Raw genomic sequence first — 6,532 nt, 5'->3', positions numbered from 1 at the left:
GCTAATGAAGCTCCTAATCTTTGGAACCTTTCATACCACTGATCTTCAACTTTACCAGCTAAAACAATAAGATGAGTCCCATGCAATGGTTTTCTTACTTAAAAAGCCTCACACCGAGGCATTTGCAGTATGAATATATAACACTAATGTGAAATATTCAGGAATATTTACCCCTGTGGAAACCTTACCTATATAATCCTACTCAGGCTGCTGTCTGCATGGGTCATTTATCAAGTAACTGTCTGATTCTTCCAGTCCTAATGGGCAGTAACATATAATGTAATTTATTTTGCCTTGGCTTTTATTTCTAATATGACTGAATAATAAAATGTTTTAATTTATGCAATGTGAGATGCTTTGTATTGGTTTCAAGTATCAGAGGGGTAGCCGTGTTAGTCTGAATCTGCAAAAGCGGCGAAGAGTCCTGTGGCACCTTATAGACTAACTGAAGTGTTGGATGCATCTGACGAAGTGGGTCTTTGCCCACGAAAGCTTATGCTCCAACACTTCAGTTAGTCTATAAGGTGCCACGGGACTCCTCGCTGCCTTTGTATTGGTTGTACAGTGGATTTCCGATAATCTGGCACCTTTAGGACCCAGGGGGTGCCGGATTATCAGATATGCCGGACTATCGGAAAGGGGAGCTATGAAGGGGGTGGGGTGGGGTGGGGGGGGATGCCGCTTCCTGGAGTCAGCCGCTGATCAGTTTCAGCAGTGGCTGACTTGGGGACGCCTGGGGCAGAGCAGCTAGGGTGCTGCCGGGTTGGTCTCGCAGCACTGCCCCTCGGCGCTGCGGGACCAACCCGGCAGCACTCCAGCTGCTCTGCCCCAGGCATCCCCAAGAGCAGCTGGGCTGCTGCCAGGTTGGTCCTGCAGCCCCGAGGGGCAGCACTACGGGACCAACCCGGCAGCACCCCAGCTGCTCTGCCCCTGGCTTCCCCGATTCAGCTGCTGGTCAGTTTCAGCAGTGGCTGAATCGGGGAAGCCGGGCGCAGAGCAGCTCCAATTGTCCGGCAGCCAGAGCACTTCCGGGTTCCTGATGGTGCCGGAGCATCAGGAGTTCTGGAGCATTGGATGCCGGATCAATGGAGCTTTACTGTAGTTCTTAGTACTGTGGCATTTCCGTGAGCAAGTAGATCAAAAATACTCAGTGGGAGGCAATATCATGTTATTTCATAAAAGTCTAATTTTCTACTGCTGGGAGAAAGGATTTTGTGCCCTCTACATGCCACACCTGTTAAAATGACATAGAACCTGTCATCTAAACATTTATATTAAGATAGTATTTTCAAAATTATGATACTCATGCCTCTTCTGGGAATCTTTGCTGTAGCTAAAATAGCAAAATTCTCCCTCCTATAGAATTAATTGTGCTGTGAGTTCCTGGAGAAATACCTCAAAGATTTAAAAGCGGAATTGTAATAAAGGCATCTATGTCAGACGCATTATGGAAAAATGGAGGAGATATGAAAAGTATAAAGCATCTTCCAAATATAGACCTATGTGGTAATTTTCTCTGTTAGTCTATTTTCTGCATGGCAGCCATATTGACTCACAGGACAGCAACAACTCCACAAATATATTTTAAAATGTAGTTTAAATATGAATTTGCAGAAGACTTTTGACAGTATCTTTGGCAGACATTTCCAACATTTAAAATTAGTTCATTAATATCATTATATGTTTTTAGTGGTGTGACAGACAAGGGTGGCAGAGTCTACCCAAAAGTGTGAGAGAGGGCAGGACCCCTCATTCCCACCCACTCCTTCTGTTTGAGGCTCTGCCCCTGCTACACATGGTTTCCAGAACCCCCAACTCTCTCACTTCAAATGGCATCAGGAATAAATCAATAGGAACATAGCAAATCTGTCTGATTAAGGATTCAATGCAAGAAAACATGCTTTTGTCACACACACACATAAGCAAGAGGGTTAGAACATCCCAGGTATTTAGCTAACATCTGGAATGGTATTGAGTAATTAACAGCAGGTTTGCCGTAGCCAGTTGCTCACCCTTAAAGGAGAAAAGATGGTATGAAAACTGCCTTTCAAATTGGCTTCGGATGACTGCTCCGAAGTACACTATCTTAGCTAATTTTTTACAACTAACTTCTGCAAAACACGTAGGCTACGTCTAGACTGGCATGATTTTCCGGAAATGCTTTTAACAGAAAAGTTTTCCGTTAAAAGCATTTTCGGAAAAGAGCGTCTAGATTGGCATGGACGTTTTTCCGCAAAAACACTTTTTGCGGAAAAGCATCCGTGCCAATCTAGATGCGCTTTCACGCAAAAAAGCCCCAATCGCCATTTTAGCCATCGGGGCTTTTTTGCGCAAAACAGTACACTGGCCCTCTTGCGCAAATGATTTGCGCAAGAGGGCTTTTGCCCGAACGGGAGCAGCATAGTATTTCCGCAAGAACACTGACAATCTTACATGACATCGTCAGTGTTCTTGCGGAAATTCAAGTGGTCAGTGTAGACAGTTGGCAAGTTTTTCCGCAAAAGTAGCTGATTTTGCGGAAAAACTGGCCAGTCTAGACACAGCCGTAGGTTATAATCATCTTTACTGATTTACTGTTTTTCCTAACTTTCAATAAACTTCTGGTATCAGAGGAACACAGACTCAAGGTTTTCCAATCACCAGTTGTTAGTTTCACTTGTCTAATTTTTTGTCCCCCTCCTCCCATTCTGATGAGCAGAAGCTGTTAACTAGTTTTGACCTTGTTTCTAAAAGCCTGTCTTTAAATTAACCCTTCATTATGTGGTGTTTTATTTCATTACTACATGGTGGCTAAATGCACATAATATGGTTACCATTGGTTTAATTATATTCTGGAATATACACCCCTCTTAAATCTAGGGCAACACTCCCAGACAAACTGGAACAAGGTGGGAACAGTGGATAGGGTTGCCAGATGGTTTCAACAAAAATACTGAACACACTTGACATGACATCACAATCTACATTACATCTCATTTAGAAAATATTGGACATTTATATTTTCTCATTTATATTTTTTCAATTTGTTTCCCAAACAGAAAACTCAAATACTGGACTGTCCAGTTCAAAACTGGACACCTGGCAACCGTAACGGTGGACCCTCCATCTGCCTGAGTTCACAGGGTTGAGAGTAGCACCTGGTCCATGTTCCTGTCCCACAGGCTCCCACCCAGGGCAGGTGGAGGGTCCATAGCACAGCATCCCACGGCTGCCCTCATGGTTCTTACCATGGCTAGGCTGCATCCTTCCAGCCAGAGGCAGGACCAGGTAAGAGCCACACTATGCATGTGGGGAGCTGCAGACCCTCCTGCCCCATGGGGTGGGGACTGCTCTCAACCCTCTCCCAATCCCAGGTGGTAAAGGATCCATGGTGCCCCACAGCTGCCCAGTATCCTCATCTGGGCTCCGATAGCAGCCAGCCTAACCAGGGGATGAGGCCTTGGTGGGGAGGGAGGGAGCAGGAGAAAAAGGGGGTCTGGTGGGCTAAGGTTGCCAGGTTTCAACAGGAATGCTTGGTCGAAAAGGGACCCTGGTGACTCTAGGCAGCACTGCTGATTGGGCGGTTAAAGGTCCAGTCAACAACACGACAGAGCTAAGGCAGGCTCCCTGCCTGTCCTGGCTCTGCACAACCCCTGGAAGTGGCTGGCATGTCCCTCTGACCCCTTGGCCCGGGGTTGATCAGGGAAGCTCCACATATTGCCCCTGCCCCCAGCGCAGACTCCACAGCTCCCATTGGTTGGGAACCTGTGGGCATGGGCAGTGTGCACAGCACAGAGCCACCGGCTGTGCCTCTGACTAGAACAGGGGTGGACAAAAGCCCCTCAGCGGGCCAGATCCTGCTGCCTAGGGCTTTGATCTGACCTGTGCATCTGTTCCAGGCTCTTCCCCCAGCGCGTTGCCTAGGAGCCAGACCCTAGGAGCCAGACCCATGAGCCCTTTCATCTGCTTCTATTTAAAGGGCTTGCACTTTCCCTGAGCCTGCCAGCCCTCACACGCCACCCAACCTGGCGTGAGCCACTCACCCCACCCAAACTCCTTGCCCTGCCCTACTCACACTCCAACTTGCACTTACATTTCTTACAGGGACCGTACTATTGTAATCCCCCTGTCCCTACCTTGTGCCTGCCAAGGGGGGTTGTAATATGATAGTACCTATACAAAATTTAAATTACTTTCACCCCTGGGACTCTCACTCCTGGTGGTACAGTTCTGACTCAGGGTGTTGGACACAGGTAGTACAGTTGTCTGACTCAGAGAAGACAGGGTGCGGGGCAAAGGCAGTACAGTCGTCGGTGGGACCAGGGAGCGCAGGGTGCGGGGCACAGGCGGTACAGCTGTCGGGGGACCCAGGGAGCGCAGGGTGCGGGGCACAGGCGGTACAGCTGTCGGGGGACCCAGGGAGCGCGGGGTGCGGGGCACAGGTGGTACAGCCGTCGGGGGACCCAGGGAGCGCAGGGTGCGGGGCTCAGGCGGTACAGCCGTCGGGGGGACCCAGGGAGCGCGGGGTGCGGGGCACAGGCGGTACAGCCGTCGGGGGACCCAGGGAGCGCAGGGAGCGGGGCACAGGCGGTACAGCCGTCGGGGGACCCAGGGAGTGCAGGGTGCGGGGCTCAGGCGGTACAGCCGTCGGGGGGACCCAGGGAGCGCGGGGTGCGGGGCAGAGGCGGTACAGCCGTCGGGGGACCCAGGGAGCGCGGGGTGCGGGGCACAGGCGGTACAGCCGTCGGGGGACCCAGGGAGCGCGGGGTGCGGGGCACAGGCGGTACAGCCGTCGGGGGACCCAGGGAGCGCGGGGTGCGGGGCTCAGGCGGTACAGCCGTCGGGGGACCCAGGGAGCGCGGGGTGCGGGGCACAGGCGGTACAGCCGTCGGGGGACCCAGGGAGCGCAGGGTGCGGGGCACAGGCGGTACAGCCGTCGGGGGACCCAGGGAGCGCAGGGTGCGGGGCACAGGCGGTACAGCCGTCGGGGGACCCAGGGAGCGCAGGGTGCGGGGCACAGGCGGTACAGCCGTCGGGGGGACCCAGGGAGCGCAGGGTGCGGGGCTCAGGCGGTACAGCCGTCGGGGGGACCCAGGGAGCGCAGGGTGCGGGGCTCAGGCGGTACAGCCGTCGGGGGACTCAGAGAGCGCAGGGTGCGGGGCTCAGGCGGTACAGCCGTCGGGGGGACCCAGGGAGCGCAGGGTGCGGGGCACAGGCGGTACAGCCGTCGGGGGACCCAGGGAGCGCAGGGTGCGGGGCACAGGCGGTACAGCCGTCGGGGGGACCCAGGGAGCGCAGGGTGCGGGGCTCAGGCGGTACAGCCGTCGGGGGGACCTAGGGAGCGCAGGGTGCAGGGCTCAGGCGGTACAGCCGTCGGGGGACCCAGGGAGCGCGGGGTGCGGGGCTCAGGCGGTACAGCCGTCGGGGGACTCAGGGAGCGCAGGGTGCAGGGCTCAGGCGGTACAGCCGTCGGGGGGACCCAGGGAGCGCGGGGTGCGGGGCTCAGGCGGTACAGCCGTCGGGGGGACCCAGGGAGCGCGGGGTGCGGGGCTCAGGCGGTACAGCCGTCGGGGGACCCAGGGAGCGCGGGGTGCGGGGCACAGGCGGTACAGCTGTCGGGGGACCCAGGGAGCGCAGGGTGCGGGGCACAGGCGGTACAGCCGTCGGGGGACCCAGGGAGCGCGGGGTGCGGGGCTCAGGCGGTACAGCCGTCGGGGGACCCAGGGAGCGCGGGGTGCGGGGCACAGGCGGTACAGCCGTCGGGGGACCCAGGGAGCGCAGGGTGCGGGGCTCAGGCGGTACAGCCGTCGGGGGACCCAGGGAGCGCGGGGTGCGGGGCACAGGCGGTACAGCCGTCGGGGGACCCAGGGAGCGCGGGGTGCGGGGCACAGGCGGTACAGCCGTCGGGGGACCCAGGGAGCGCGGGGTGCGGGGCACAGGCGGTACAGCCGTCAGGGGACCCAGGGAGCGGGGCACAGGCGGTACAGCCGTCGGGGGACCCAGGGTGCGGGGCTCAGGCGGTACAGCCGTCGGGGGACCCAGGGAGCGCGGGGTGCGGGGCACAGGCGGTACAGCCGTCGGGGGACCCAGGGTGCGGGGCTCAGGCGGTACAGCCGTCGGGGGACCCAGGGAGCGCGGGGTGCGGGGCACAGGCGGTACAGCCGTCGGGGGACCCAGGGTGCGGGGCTCAGGCGGTACAGCCGTCGGGGGACCCAGGGAGCGCAGGGTGCGGGGCACAGGCGGTACAGCCGTCGGGGGACCCAGGGAGCGCAGGGTGCGGGGCACAGGCGGTACAGCCGTCGGGGGACCCAGGGAGCGCGGGGTGCGGGGCACAGGCGGTACAGCCGTCGGGGGACCCAGGGAGCGCGGGGTGCGGGGCACAGGCGGTACAGCCGTCGGGGGACCCAGGGAGCGCAGGGTGCGGGGCACAGGCGGTACAGCCGTCGGGGGACCCAGGGAGCGCAGGGTGCGGGGCACAGGCGGTACAGCCGTCGGGGGACCCAGGGAGCGCGGGGTGCGGGGCACAGGCGGTACAGCCGTCGGGGGACCCAGG

This window comes from Pelodiscus sinensis, chromosome 2, assembly GCF_049634645.1.
Source record: "Pelodiscus sinensis isolate JC-2024 chromosome 2, ASM4963464v1, whole genome shotgun sequence".
NCBI classification, from domain to species: Eukaryota; Metazoa; Chordata; order Testudines; family Trionychidae; genus Pelodiscus; species Pelodiscus sinensis.
The sequence above is the reverse complement of the archived record's forward strand: the minus strand, read 5'-3'. Positions refer to the sequence as shown.